We start from the raw sequence: 15,141 nt of genomic DNA, 5'->3' as shown, positions 1-15,141 counted from the left end.
ACCATAAACACATTTTCCTTATTCTATATTCGAATCCGTTTTCCGTATTAGGAATTCCGTGAGGCTAGCGCACTCGTTCGTTTTTTTTAGTAGTAGTCAGTCGAGGGGACATGATGATGAACTAGTACAATGGTAATAAACCATCTGTCCGGTCCAACAGTGAAAGCAACAAGTGTTATTGCCGGTTATTTCGAATCGATTTAGATAACAATGCAAAGGCTACTTACAACTTAGAAAGAAACTTAGGTACTTGTAGACTGCGGCGCTAAAATGGTCACATTTAGCAATTCCTCTCAATCAATTCAGCAAATGAATTGTCAAAACTGCCAAACTGACAAATGTCAAAATAGTACGAATTACTAAATATGAATTTTGCAAGCAGACTTGCATTTTGCGATTTTAAAAGAATGAATCATAACATGATTCATAATATGATTCTTCAAAGCGACCATTTTAGCCCCGTTGCCGCGCTGTTCATACGAAGAATAATGTAGAAAATAATATCTTAATTGTTAAGTAGTTACTTACATATTATGCATTATTATTATTTTATTGACTGAATCTTTTCCGGGATAAAGATTTTAGATTATCCTGTGTCCTCTCCCGGGACTCAAAGTATCTCCATAACAATTTCAGCCAAATCGGTTCAGAGGTTTGGGCGTGAAAATGTAACAGACAGACGTACACACTTACATTTCTGTCTAAAAAAACTCATAAACTGGCCATTACTTTTAAGTAATGGCCAGTTTATGAGTTTTTAGGGTTCCGTACCTCAAAAGGAAAAAACGGAACCCTTATAGGATCACTTTGTTGTCCGTCTGTCCGTCTGTCAAGACCCTTTTTCTCAGGAACGCGTGGAGGTATGAAGCTGAAATTTATATCAATTACTCAGGTCTACTGTCCCTTGAAGCTGTGAAAAAATCAAACTTCTAAGCCAACGCAATCAAAAGATACAGCCGTTTATGCCGCAAATTTTCGACACTTGCAAGGGAATCAAAACCTACAGGGTGCTTCCCGTGAACTCAGAATCTTGAAATTTGGTACGAATCAACGTCTTATAGCATAGATAAAGGAAAAATTACGAAAACCATAAATTTTTAGTTACATCACATAATATTTTTTTTTTTAATAATTTTAAACTTACTACCCATTTCCTCATAAACGCGTAGTGGTATTAAATTGAAATTCATACCAAATACTCAGGTCTATAATACCTTTAAGCTGTAACAAAATAAAACTTCTATGTCAACGCAATCAAAAGAAACAGCAATTTAAGCTGCATATTTTGAAACTCGCAAGTACTCGCAAGGGAATCAAAACCTAAAGGGTACTTCCAGTCGACCTAGAATCTTGAAATTTGGCATGAAGCAACGTTTTATAGCACACATAAAGGAAAAATTCCGAAAACCTTAAATTTTTAGTTACATTACAAAATATATATTTTTTAATAAATATAAACTAATTACTTTTTATTACTTAAACGATAAAGAGATCTTTGTCTTAAATTTATGCTCCTCCATCTTTCCCCATTGTAATGTTATGAATTTCATTTTGCAATAAAAATACCATAGTTATGACTCGATTGTCGTAATGAACGAACTTTGTAAACCTTGCAGGTTTGTACGGAACCCTCGGTGCGCGAGTCCGACTCGCACTTGGCCGGTTTTTTTTTAATCATTTCTAATTCCTCTTAAGTACCTAATTACTTCAAATAGGGCTTAGCGCTTAACCAGCAGGGAGTCCTATCCAGCTGCGGTCAATTACTGTGAATTATGATTCTACAGGAAGACAGCCTGAAGTAAAACCCGTGCATCCTGTACAGTAGTAATAAGTTCCTGTGCGAATGGAAAACCGGTTGCGGTGGTTTTTAAGTGGCCAGTGAGTATATTCTTCCACCTAGGTAGAGAAATAGTTATATGATAGAGTTAAGTCGGTGCTTGTGGAAAAGGGTTAGATATTGCTGGACTGTGAAATAGTAGGTGTCGATTTACGCACCAGGCCTTGTACCATGAAACTGTTTTGATACTCAAACAATCAGGCGAGAATGTCGCCTCCTACTCTAACAAACGTGAAATGACGACGTTAGAGCAGGACGCAGCATTCTCGTCCGATTGTTTGAGTCTCAAAATCGTAGTAGGCCTACAGTATCGAAGGCTGTATAACTCCATATAGCAATCTGGAGTTATACAGCCTTCGATAAATATATATATTTACTGTACTAGGTAGATGTAGTCAAAAACCTCATGGCGACCTTTCACGCCCTTATTTTGAATATAGGTAAATATCTAACCGAGCAAAATAACTTTTGAATTATTGAACTATCTATGTAAATACATAGGTAACATTGGCTTTTTACATGGCTTCGTATTTAATCTGCTAAACTCACAGTATCCTATCCAAACTATGGTTAGGCTTCGATGTGGAACTTGCAAGCAGTAAGAGCACGAGAATCGAGATGGAAGATAAAATGTAGGCGGGATATAAAGACGATGAACGTCTCGCATTAGGCAATATCATTTTACATACTAAATCCATACATACAGAGTATTCCAGTATAAGATGTAGGCTACAGTATCGGCTAAATCTCGGCCTACGCGCGCCCACTCACGTTTCCACAGTAAATAGCAGAACCGCTGCTGTGATATTAGAAAATTATTAGGGTATTAAATATAAGTATCCGGTTATGCTCAATATTATTTGATTTGTTATGGATGTGTGATTTTCGAATTACCCACAGTAATCTAAATATTTTGAAGAGGGCAGCTTGAAAAAATGGTTAAGAACCTGTACTCTACATCATATAATATTAGATACAGTGCTCCCAAAGTGATAATGCGCATAGTTTTCGTAATTTTCCGGCAACGGTCGTATTTCCCGAGCGTCGGAAGACGTCGCTGCAGCCTGCAAGCGCTGTTTTAAACTTAACTTTAAGAAAAACAGCGCTTTGCAGCGACGCCTGACGTTGCTTGGACGTTACCATGGTAACGCCGCGATGGCTTGGTGAGCTTCTGCCACCGGCTATATGATATTTACTTCTATTTCTTTAGCACAAGGTGCAAAATGCAAGGGGCTCTTACGTTTAATAGATTCGGGTGTTTTCGTGATTACGACAATTAGCGAAGATTTCCGTGCGCATTATTATGTCATTGTAGTAAGTATCCAAAATAATTAATTGAAAAAACAAACAAACAACTAAGTATTACATAATAGTGTAAGTACTAAGTACGCTACTTACTTATTGTTAATTGGTTCCTAATGATTTCATTAAGCGTTTAATCTCATTTTCCCTATCTGAGGTGACTGGCCTTGTAAGTTTTCTTGAAAAGTAAAGTGTGTGAAGTGCTCTGTGCTCCAGCTAACAACAATACCGATATTGTAGATATTTTTTGTAGTCAAAGATCCGTCGATTATCACTCGCGCCATGATTGTTCTAAGATCTAGGACATGATAGCAGGCGACCTACTAAATAACTAATGCACGTATTAAATGTCCTATCTTATCACTCTTTCTCAACTTTTGCAACTCACTTTGTTTCTAACCGCGTGCGACCTTGCATTGATTTCATGAGGCAATTTCTAAGTTCGAGGACGAAATAAAAGTAGATATTATAGAGTTTTACGAACGAAAGACTGAGGCCGGTTTTTATTTTTTTATCTTTTATGAAATAAGGGGGCAAACGGGCCACCTGATGGAAAGCAACTTCCGTCGCCCATGGACATTCGCAGCATCAGAAGAGCTGCAATTGCGTTGCCGGCCTTTTAAGAGGGAATACGGTAATAGGGGAGGGTAGGGAAGGGAATAGGGGAGGGTAGGGAAGAAAATAGGAGAGGGTAGGGAAGGGAAAAGAGTAGGGGATTGGGCCTCCGGTAAACCTACTCACTCGGCGAAATACAGCGCAAACGCTGTTTCACGCCGGTTTTCTGTGAGCCCGTGGTATTTCTCCGGTCGAGCCGGCCCATTCGTTCCGAAGCATGGCTCTCCCACGTCAAAATCACCATTTAAATGTTAGTAAAACTATGCTTATTAAAGTTACTTAGATACGGACATAATTATAATATAATATGGAAGCAGTGCCGTTTTAGCGCGCGTTTCTATATTGTGGTCTCAGTTTTATCAAAGGTAGGCGCTATCTGGGTTTTTATTTGATCTGAGCTCCAAAGTAAACTAACTCTCATCTTAAGTAAATGCATACGACTTATGTCCTGTATGACTGCGACTGTACCTCGCATTTTTTTTTATTAAATAAGGGGGCAAACGAGCAAACGGGTCACCTGATGGTAAGCAACTACCGTCGCCCATGGACACTCGCAACATCAGAAGAGCTGCCACCTGCAGCTCTTCTGATGTTGCGATTCTGATCGTTGCCGGCCTTTTAAGAGGGAATACGCTCTTTTCTTGAAGGTTTGCAGGTCGTATCGGTCCGGAAATACTGCTGGTGACAGTTCATTCCAGAGTTTTACAGTGCGCGGCAGAAAGTTACGCGAAAAACGCACTGTGGAAGACTGCCACTCATCAAGGTGATGAGGATGGTATGTTTTTCGCGTGGGACGATAGCAAAAAGTTGCAGTAGTATGATTCCGAACAATTCCTCAGAGCACTCCCCGTGATACAACCGATAGAGGATGCAGAGTGAAGTTACATCTCGGCGTCCAGGGGGTCCAAGCTGTTTGAAACACTATGGCAGTCAACAATTCGAGCATAGAGGTCCTATAACGCTGTCGTAAGTAATATCAGTCTTAAAGGCGTGTAGCCATATACGTCTATACAGCGACCACATAATGTGGTCGCTGCGTCTATAAGTACCTACTATCAGGGAAGTTGATTCCTAGGCAGATAGGGGACCTTAGAAGTAATTTGGTCGTGATAAACCCATCCGACTGATCACAGCTAACATTGAATTGACATAAGCCACATGACGTAGGTAGGTCAACTGCCTAGGAATCAATTTCCTCAATGGTACATACAAACATCCCGAACTTCTAATCAAACCGTTCCTATTTAACCCTAAACGTCACTACTCACTAGGCTTCTGCCACGCCGCCCGCTGGTGTCGCAAAGACCGTATCAACTCATCACCGCCAACTTCCTGACGGCTGGGCACCCGAAAAATCTTTACTACTACATCCGTAGTGGGATGTAAAAACGTACCGTTTTGAATGAGCGTAATGTGGGCTGCGTAAATATTTCGTTGTCGGGTATCGATCCGGCGGGCGGTCGCGTTGGCAACCGTCTGGCGGGAATGCTCTAATTGCCTCCAGCCTACCGCCTACGTCATTATCCTGATTTAATTGTGCACTCGAAAGGTTTGCGATTCCTGGATCCCCGTGGATTGCTAGTCTCTAATTGCTAGAGGAAGCTATACGTGTATCCTTCTACGTTTCAGTAGTATAGTCCAATAACTAATTGCAAATGCTCAGTCAGTAACTGCAATATCTAAAGCCATCTAGAGGTCAAGTTATGCCTCAGTTATTCGGCAAATCACAACGTGACCGTCAGTATTCGCCAGCTTTCTGTGAGCCCATGGTTTTCACTGTACTCATCCTCATGTTATTGTACGTATCACTTATGCACAGATGAACGCTACGAAAACTTGGTACTTGGTTAGTTACTATGTAGTTGGTGCTATTCTTCATCACTTCTTTATAGAATCGCCGATCAAAATGTATGGAATTGACATTAGACGAGTCGAACGTCAAATTTATACTAACGAACACTTACGTCAATTCCATACATTTTGAACGGGCGATTCTATTAAAAGAAGCGATAAAGAAAACTTCTTGGCTAAAGGGCCTACTGCTCTCAAATCTCTATGGACCTGTTTCACCATTTCCTGATATAGTACCGGATAGGCTATCCACAACTTATCTGACAGATACTCCATACTCCATTTGTCAAAAAAGTTGTGGATAGCCTAGCCGGCACTTTATCAGGAAGTGGTGAATCAGGCTGTAAGCGACGCAATACGCATGTCAATTGTACGTGTGATGTACAAATATAGAGTCCGCTTCCGACGCCTATTCCTTTAGGGACAACAAGTAACAATACATCCTCCATAAAGATAGCTTCTTTGTTTATTTCGTCATTGCTCGTGATATTGGTCGTCAGGGAAAAGGCGGTGAATTCAGTAAAATTTGTAGCAGACATTTGTTTTGAAAAGAGCAGTAGAGAAAATTACTCTGGATTTATATATAGGCAGTAATAAGCAATGGGCCATGGGCCATGGCCTATGGGCGGCAGCGTCCTATGTGGCATCCTATAGGGGGAGCGGCGGCGTCCTAGGATGGCAGAGTTCCTACATAAAGGCGGCAAAATTAAAGTGCCCTATACTTACTCATAAAAATATAAATCCGGCCCTGAGTAGAGAGGTAGAGTCGATTATCCTGATTGTTTTGTTTGGGCATTCGGATATCGTATATCAAGGTCTGAAAAATCTAGATTCGCTTATCATATTATATCAAAAAAGCTTACTAGGTCTGAAAAATCTAGTCTGTTGTTTGAATCGCGTTGCAAAGCATCCTGATTCCTAAAGCATCCAATGCCCTTTTCCAGGTCTCAAAGTATTTCTATACCTTTCATCAAAATTGGTTCAGCGGTTTAAGTGTGATGAGGTAACAGTCAGACAGACAGACACATTTTTGCATTAATAATAATAGTATGGGTAATCCATATATTTTATGATATTACATTTATCTATACGTATTATATTGACGATTGTCCTACATTACGTTATCTGACTTCCTACGCAAATATTTGAAAGTATCCTTTCCTATATTTTACGATGAAAAAGTATGTTCTGGCTTATCTCAAACGCCGGAGTGGTAAAGGGGATGCATTCATAATCTCTGTATTTGCTTCCGGACCTTAAACTATCGTTTCTCTTTAAATAAAGTTTTTTTTTTGTAAATAGTAGATACCGTGTGGACTGTGGAGTGAGGAGTCGTTTCCGTCCTCTTAAATTTGTGTTACGTAACAAAGCTAATGGTTAATCGCTATTAAATTTCTATTTAATCGCATGAGGTATTAATTATTGTGACTAAAATATGTACATACTTAATTGAGGATGTGTGGATTTAATGCTCCCATTTAGATCTTTGATTTGTTGTTTGTGTGTGATTGAAAAGGTATGAACTTAAATATGATTATGTACACTAGTATGTACATTATAGTATGGATGGCCCTATGGCTTTTTTTTTATGAAATAAGGGGGCAAACGAGCAAACGGTTTACCTGATGGAAAGCAACTTCCGTCGCCCATGGACACTCGCAGCATCAGAAGAGCTGCAAGTGCGTTGCCGGCCTTTTAAGAGGGAATAGGGTAATAGGGGAGGATAGGGAAGGGAGAATAGTTGAGGGTAGGGAAGGGAATAGGGTAGGGGTTAGGGGATTGGACCTCCGGTAAATTCACACACTCGGCGAAACACAGCGCAAGCGCTGTTTCACGCCGGTTTTCTGTGAGAACGTGGTATTTATCCGGTCGAGCCGGCCCATTCGTGCCGAAGCATGGCTCTCCCACGTATGGCTTCTGTAATCTTAATACATAATATAATAATTATAAGCGATTGTAAAAATCTGCCTGCGATGTAAAGATCTGCCTATAATCTCTGGATTTGTTAATATGGTCTACTTACTACCAGCGGGGCTAAAATGGTCGCTTTGGAGAATCATATAATTAATCATAATATGATTAATTTTTAAACTCCACTTTGCGTGCAATTCATATAGTGATTCACTCAGATTAATGATTGGTCCCGCGAGCGGCGCTCGCGCGTGGAGACCAATCATTGCTCGAAGCGAATCACTATATGAATTGCAATTAGCACGCAAAGTGAAGTTTAAAAATGAATCATATTATGATTCAATATATGATTCTCCAAAGCGACCATTTTAGCCCCGCTGATGACGCCCACAACTCCGTTATAGTCCGTTGTGCCAAAATTCGTTTACCGCACGGAAATCGTACATTTTTCCGCGATAAAACCGTACATTTTTGCAGAAAGGCATGAAAACATTTTCATGCGAAATTTCTACAAAATCGGTTCAGCTGTTTGGGCGTGAAGACGTGACAGACAGACAGACTTTCGCGTTTATAATATTAGTATGGATTGCGACTTTCATCAAAGACAGTAACGGTTTTAATTCTAAAATTGGATACAGGACGTCCCGTGCATTGTATTCCGGTATCCCGGAAGACCGAATTCTCCGGGTAAAGTTTACAATACCAGCGCGCTCCTTGTCAACGTTGTGGGGTGGAAACAGCTGTACGTTCAGTTCAGTTTCGGTAGATGTAGATTAAATACGTTTTTAAACTTGATTTTTATCCATTGGAAAACCAAAGATTTTAATCGTACAATTTGAATCGAGAAAATCCTTAAAAACTCGAAAAGGTTGCATCCAAGAATGATTGTGCAGTTTTTGTATAGGCTATTTGGCCTTGAATAATCATGATTGTGAAGCTATATTATATTATTGCAGCCACAATCAGTGTCGATCATAAGCAATTAAGAGGATACACCAGGGGCGAGAGAAATTGAAAATAGGTATTTGAAAATGTATTGCTGTCTCACCAATCTCAAGTCTCCCACCGCAGAGCGCGATAGAGACAACACGACAAAAGTTCTAATAAAAGAACAGAAAATCTTCGATTCGGTGTCCGCTGATTCCTTCTCCAAAACTTAACCGATTTAAGTATTTTTTTCATTAAGAATTAAAGCAAGTCTTGGGCTGTGTTCCAATGTTTTATTTTTTTTGAATATTCTAGCTAGTTTTGTTTTCTGGATGTTTGAACACAGAGGAAAATCTGGCCATTTTTTTGGGTTTTTGGAAGTTCTTATCTTTTTTAATAATAAAATTATGAAAAAACAGAAAACATAGGGACATGCTAATAGTGGCCATAGATATTCAGGAAAAAAATCATAACTCTACCGGCATTATCCAGGGAGGAAACAGGGGACAGCGTTTGTATGGAAAAACGGCGGTGTGGACTCCTCTTAAAGGCAATGGGTTTTAAGAAGTAACAGAAATAGAGAGTGCTCTTGTGTACTGCGCACACACTTGGGCACTATAAAATTAATTTTCAATTTACTATAAAATTAATTTTAAATTTCAATGAAACCGGCCACCGTCACCGAAACCGGTGTGTGAGTTATTTATATTATTGTGCCCAACACGTAAAGTTAATGTTTTGAATATAATATTTGACTGTCCCAAAAAATACGGAGGGAAAATAAATTATACTTGACTAGATGACGCCCGCAACTCCGTTCTGCCAAAATTAGTTAATCGCGTGGGAACCGTAGATTTTCCCGGGATAAAAAGTATCTTATGTCCTTTCCCGGGACTCAAAGTATCTCTGTACCAAATTTCAGCCCAATCGGTTCAGCCGTTTAGGCGTGAAGAGGTAACAGCCAGACAGACAGACAGACACATTTTCGCATTTATAATATTAGTATGGATATGGATGTGACTATCCCAAACTGTCATGTTTTGTAGTTGCATTTGTATAGGTATCAGCTTCTATTTCTTATAAAGACAAGCAGTCAATGGACCGGAGTCTTGACCCGCGAGATAACAATGCACAATGGTGGTCCGGTATGCGAGAAGACACACGAACTTAGAATTTGTTATGTCGAAACAACACCTCGAACTTTCTGGAATCTCGCTCGGACGAGCTTGTACTTCTAGATACTGTTATATTGTTCAAAACCTAATGAAACGCATGCACAAGCGCCTCTTTCGTCCACAATTTGCAACGTACCTAATCCTGGCTTAACTAAAATATTAATGTTAAAGTAAGACATAATAGGTTTATTAGTATAGGCCGCACATAACAATGAGATTGCTCAGCGGATATGGAAGGAAAAAGCACAGTGTTAAACTTTTTTATCTCCTTGGTTCGACGAGGACTGAGGAGTAAAGTTAGCGGGACGCGTCTCACACACCGTGATACTCTATTGGTAGAGATCCCTCTCCAGTTTCGCTTAAAGTTGTGTATGAATCAGTGTTGCTTATGTAGGCTATGTTATATGTATATGTTATTACACGTGGGAGAGCCATGCTTCGGCACGAATGGGCCGGCTCGACCGGAGAAATACCACGTCCTCACAGAAAACCGGCGTGAAACAGCGCTTGCGCTGTGTTTCACCGAGTGAGTGAGTTTACCGGAGGCCCAATCCCCTACCCTATTCCCTTCCCTTCCCTCCCTTATTCCGTTCCCTTTCCATCCCTACCTTCCCCTATTACCCTATTCCCTCTTAATAGGCCGGCAACGCACCTGCAGCTCTTCTGATGCTGCGAGTGTCCATGGGCGACGGAAGTTGCTTTCCATCAGGTAACCCGTTTGCTCGTTTGCCCCCTTATTGCAAAAAAAAAAAAAAAAAAAAAAAATATTACCACTTTGAAAATGCCCTATCGTGTAGGCGGCTATGACGTCATCATAGTGATGTATCATCCTTTGAAGTGGAGGTCTGTAGGGCACCTAAAGTTCACCGTCTGACCAACGCGCGACCTTTAGGGCTGTATCGCTCTGTTCAATACTTCGATGGATATAAATGTGATAGGTCTAAATATAGGAGTAGATTGTGTAGGGTCAGGGAGGCTACAGCTAAAATTAAATGGTAGTAGAGACAACTGATAAACTGTTCTAACTCCTACAATACTTTTAAATGTCAACGAACATTTATTTAAAGGTCCACTTTCGGCCATAATGGATAATCATGATTTTGAAGTTACGAAGTACACAAGTACGTTTGTCATCGATCATGGGCCAAATTTACACACATTGGTCAATCATGGACGAACATTTTGAGATTTGAAAACTTTTTAGACATAAAGGAAGCAATATTTTGGAAAATGCAGCTGATGTGGTTTATTTACTATTAAATAGACATATTTTATTTAACCCATCAAGCCCCATAAGGACACCACCACCGCCACCATCTCCGATAGAACGATTAAACTGTCTGATATAATTTAATCAATTTTCGGAATAAATTATGCAAATTCTTTGATCTACTAGCATTTAAACTTATTAAAAGTGTTCGATCAGTCATTTCCTAATCGTAGCAAATTGACTATGAATGTCCCAACTTTCGCGGTGCTGCAGGAAACAGGATATTATTTAAGGCTTGCTCTGATTACGTAAAGGTTGTCGACGCACTTGTGGTTCATGTGGTCAGTGGGTGTTGGGAGGAGGAAATAACTTTATGCAAGAGATTTTTTTCCCGTTTGCACCCTACAATAGTCAATAGGTATATAATAATAATAGATAATATTACGCAAAAATATAAAACCGACTTCAAAATTGTACGTAATTGAGAATTAAAACTCCCTATCTCCAAAACTACTGAAGCGATTTTGATGAAACTTGCATTATTCCCTAGTACAACAAAAAAGAATTGCTGAAATCGGAATGGTAGTTCCAGAGTAATCCAGAGATATGCGAACACAAACATAAAAACATAAAACATGCATACATACATACATAATATATGACATATGTATACATACATACATACATACAAACATAATAATATATACATACGTACATACACTTTTGAAATTTGGCACATTTGTTCAGACGCTGATATAGACTTAACATAATATACGATAAAAAATTGGGCAGTTCTTGAAATATTTTATATTACATATTTACGCGTTAAATTGATAACCTCCTTTTTTTGAAGTCGGTTAAAAATGCGGTGCAGAGGGCGCTTCTAGCACGTACTGTTAGCTTGTAGATAATTCGACCATACGTCATATCAAAATATTGACAGAAACGGTGTCGAAAATGGAACGAATCTTTTTGTTTGCTGTCTGTGCTGGTGCTGGTGCTGCCGTCTAGCGTGAAAACATTGTAGTCCTAATTGGTCAGCAAATCATCACTCATCTTTTTGAAATCGTGGCGTTTAGACAAAAGGCAAAACGCAATCGAAACATTTTGATTTCGAAATTGGATATCGATACCTTTAGCCTTTCCTAAAATGGGCGATAACGCCCCTCTGTGGGCGCTGAAGGTGTAAAGGGGGGGGGGGGGACCCAGAAAAAATGTGGGCGTTGTGTAGAGGCACTGGGGGGTGATTTGCAATTTCATTTCATCTGGATGCATTTCAAATTGAAATAATAGGGGGCGCTATAACATAATTTGTTGTTAAAGTGGGCAGTAGACAAAATAAGTTTGGGGACCCCTGCTCTAGAGTCTAGAGTCTAAGAAAATTAGGCGATTTTTTTACTACTTTTTCGACTTACATTCTGCATTTTTCATGCAACAAACACAAAGTGAAACGCTAAATGCATCCTAATTCCTATGGAAAATAAAGCGTTCTTTCACAAGAATGAACATCATCAAATTGTCAATAGGTTCAATGCTTGTTCAAAACGGCTACATATCAAAGGAACATAATTGGTATTAATGGCCACTGATAGGAGTAAATAGTAATTAAGTGGTCGTCAGATTGGTCAGTGACTCCATCGCAGCTGGTCGATAAGCGACTTCTGACCCTTATTGGGAGAGGAAGGTTCACTACACACTTGCGACTGACGGTTTCTAAGAGACTCCGTAATCTTATATCTCACCGTTAACGCGGACATTCTTGCTCATATTTTAAAGACGAAAGTGTCCGTCTACCTGTTCAATTATTAAACGGCTAAGCCGATTTAGACGAAAGATGATGATGTTATACTAATTTTGGCGCAACGTTGTTGCGGGCGTCATCATTCAGCGACAAAGTCAATGATGGCTAAGCACCATAAATTGAGATACGAATCGTCGATCAAAATGAATCGTTTAATTAAACGGAAGCATATTTAAATTACATACATAATTGGAACAATCTGGTCACTCTAGTGTCATGATAATTTGTGCCATGGGTGGAACATTTTGAAAGTATTGTTGCCGATTGCACAAAATGAGAGTAATGTTTATTCGCAATAGGTAATGAGTTTAATGCGGAGAGAGCGCGAAATGATATCGGATCACATTAGCGGCAAGTGCTGTACTGACCCCGTTTACAAATATTATTACCTGCCCGTTTACAATCACATTGTTATCGGCCGTATTATATCCGTATGGATTGTATTTATAATATATTCCAAGATTCCAAGATGCCTGAGATAAATGATTTTAAAAAAATCCACGTTGGCCCAAAAATGCATAAAATAAGAACATAATATTTCTGAATAAAGCATCAATTTTTATAACTTAGATCACTCTGTACTGCTTTTAATACCGTGACGTCATTAGCAAGTCCTTAAGTAAACATATAAATAGGTAAGTATACATATTTTTAAATAATACCTATATTTGCCGTGTTCTCATGATTTTTTTCTCTTTTCAGGTAAATACTCTTCATATTATTTCGCTCATTGTTCGTATAAATCACCACTACTGAGATTTTCGTAAGTGAAATGTCTTATTGTCTTATGTAAATTGTATGTGAATAATAATATCTATGGACGCTTCACACCACGTCAGTCTGGCCCCGTGCTAAGTACCTAAAGGACTTGTGTTACAGGTATCAGACAACGGAAATATATTTAATACTTTTATACTATACATATATTTAAGATTTTCATTATATCATACACATATTTAATACACATCCAGACTAGGGCATCGAAAACCGGCCCATATTTCAAAACCCGGGTTTTCGGGTTTTTGTTAAATGAAAAACCGGGTACCCGAGTTTTTCGGGTTTTTTTTACAATTCAAATATAACAATGCGAAAATACGTTACCTATGATTTTCTGCGATTGCCAGCACCTCCCCAGTTAAATACCATCTAAATACCATTGATTCGGGTCACATCACTGCCCAACCAAGTCTCGGGTAAACGCCAAACGGGCACGGCCATATCATACTTTTATTGAAGCGACTAACTAAACCTCTTCTATATTACTGATCTTATCAAAGCTTAAAAATTTTATGGGCCAAAATTATGTGTTAGAACAAGCTTCACCCCCAAATATTATTATTAAAATGTAATTTGCATTTTATGAATTATATAAAATCTATCTCGAATTATTGAAGACAGTAAATTAAAGAATAAACTTTAATATAAAACATATGCCAACAAATCTTTATTTAATCTTTTACATTTTTACTGCTGATTGTCAAATTACTGTTAATTATTTATCCTAATTGATTTTTGGCATACTTTATATCTGTGACAAAATTTTGGGCCATAGTTTTTACCTTAATTTGTTTTTTTACTAAGCCGTTTGTGTGTTGCAATTTAAGTTAATTTTCTAACTTACTGTAAAATCCCGCAAAGAATTTTGTCGTTTGTTCTTGTCTATTGTGACAAAATTCATGTCAGATAACCATTTATTTGACCAGACCAGACCACTCGGCAAATGCGGAATGTTGCTTTTTATGAGTTTGGAAGCTAATAAAGAATTTGCCAGATTGTAATGCTGGAATACAAAATGGTTTCACATCATAAGAACCAACCTGATGGAAACTCCTCTGGATGGTTTTGTCGGTTTCTAGGGGCTGCTTTCCTGGAGCCATTTTAGATAGATAGATAGATAAACACTTTATTGCTCACATATAAATGGGTATACAAACAGACTTAAAATACTTAAAAACTAAGACATTAATGTGGGCAAGGGCGGCCTTATCGCTATAAGCGATCTCTACCAGGCAACCCTGCAAGGCAGGAGAGTTCACAAATAAATAGATAGCGGGGTAATTATAAGTCAAAATGGACTACATAAAATATGTACACTGATGTAATTGTTTAGGTTTATGCTACGAATTAAGATGTATAAAATATATTTCTTATTAAACATACATAAAATAATTTAACCATAAATAAAAATAAAGTATATATGTATATTACTAAATATATTAAAAAATATATATATATATATTAATATTTACCGTGTGACTTTATTTCGAAGATGGCCATGTAGTTTTGATTTAAATATGGCAAGTGACCTTGAGTCACGAATGTCACGTGGAAGATCATTCCACAAGTGCGTAGCTCTCACAGCAAAGGAGTCTGCAATGTATCCGGACTTAGCAATTGGCACAACAAGCTTATTATCGTACGCTGATCTTAACGCACGGCTTTGTTCAGTACTACGAAGACAAAAGCAGTCCTTAAGGTAAGAGGGAGTACGTGGGTCAAACAGGATATTGTA

General features: G+C 38.6%; 1 protein-coding gene across 3 annotated transcripts in view; it reads left to right on the top strand.

The window, feature by feature from the left end:
• Positions 1-15,141, top strand: part of LOC121726589 — a 73,016-nt gene that overhangs the window by 19,234 nt on the left and 38,641 nt on the right. Inside the window, exon 1 of one of the 3 annotated variants that reach the window (XM_042114030.1) lies at positions 7,103-7,121. The exons of 1 other annotated variant lie outside the window; for it this stretch is intronic. The gene's annotated coding sequence lies outside the window, so the exon portion shown is untranslated. Of the gene's footprint in view, positions 1-7,102; positions 7,122-13,372; positions 13,393-15,141 lie in introns of those variants that run through there. One more of the 3 variants, XM_042114023.1, reaches the window with a different exon arrangement.

Source organism: Aricia agestis, chromosome 1 (genome assembly GCF_905147365.1).
Source record: "Aricia agestis chromosome 1, ilAriAges1.1, whole genome shotgun sequence".
Lineage (NCBI taxonomy): Eukaryota > Metazoa > Arthropoda > Insecta > Lepidoptera > Lycaenidae > Aricia > Aricia agestis.
This window is presented reverse-complemented; position numbering and strand designations above follow the sequence as displayed.